The sequence below is a fragment of the Arachis ipaensis genome, chromosome B2 (assembly GCF_059453495.1).
Source record: "Arachis ipaensis isolate K30076 ecotype BB chromosome B2, ASM5945349v1, whole genome shotgun sequence".
Lineage (NCBI taxonomy): Eukaryota > Viridiplantae > Streptophyta > Magnoliopsida > Fabales > Fabaceae > Arachis > Arachis ipaensis.
This window is the reverse complement of record NC_142437.1, coordinates 49,013,742-49,014,720: the sequence shown is the minus strand read 5'-3', so window position 1 is coordinate 49,014,720 and position 979 is coordinate 49,013,742. Positions and strand designations below refer to the sequence as shown.

At 44.0% G+C, this 979-nt stretch overlaps 1 non-coding gene across 1 annotated transcript; it reads right to left on the bottom strand.

Annotated features, from left to right (window-relative positions):
• Positions 1–523: 523 nt before the first annotated feature.
• LOC148573912 (small nucleolar RNA R71) lies at positions 524–627 on the bottom strand. The gene has a single exon (XR_015906611.1). It is a non-coding gene; the product is annotated as a small nucleolar RNA R71 (small nucleolar RNA).
• Positions 628–979: the final 352 nt, after the last annotated feature.

Here is a 979-nt window from a genome sequence, read left to right as displayed (position 1 = left end):
TAGACTTAGAAGGGAAGCAAGAGGGAAGAGAGTACTGAGAGAAGAGGAATCTGAAGGAGAATCTGAGGACAATTTTGAGGAAGCTCTAGATCTCAACATGGATAGAGAAGTTCACAACCATGAGAGAGCTGATGGAAACAATGCCATTCCCGAGAGGAGGGTTCTTAGTTCATACATAAACCCAACCTCTGGGAATTGTGGTAGCAGCATTCAGAAACCACCCATTCAGGCCAACAATTTTGAACTCAAACCACAGCTAATATCACTTGTGGAGAATCATTGTTCATTTGGTGGGAGTGCTAATGAAGATCCAAACCAACATCTCACAAAATTTCTGAGAATTTGCGACACTGTGAAGTCCAATGGAGTCCAGGAAGATACCTATAAACTGCTCTTGTTCCCATTTTCACTTAGGGACAAGGCAGCTAAGTGGCTGGAATCATTCCCAAGGGGGAGCCTAACAACCTGGGATGAGGTGGAGAGCAAGTTTCTGGCACGTTTCTACCCCCCACAAAAGGTCAATAGACTTCGATCTGAGGTTCAGACGTTTAGACAACAAGATGGTGAAACTCTCTACGAGGCATGGGAGAGATTCAAGGATTTGACAAGGAAATGCCCACCAGACATGTTCCATGACTGGGTGCAATTGCATATTTTCTATGATGGACTTTCTTATGAATCAAGGAAGGCTGTAGACCATTCATCAGGAGGTTCATTGAACAGGAAAAAGACTGTGGAAGAAGCCATTGAAGTGATCGAGACAGTGGCTGAGAATGAGTACTATTATGCTTCAGAAAGACACAACACTAAGGGAGTCATGGAGCTAAACCATGTTGATACAATTCTAGCCCAAAACAAGGTGTTTGCCAAGCAACTAGCAGAGCTCACCAGGAAATTAGAAACAAAGCAAGTGGCTGCAATACACACACAAGATCAAGAGGAAGCAAGCACTGAAGGAGGTGATTGGGAAGAGGCCAAT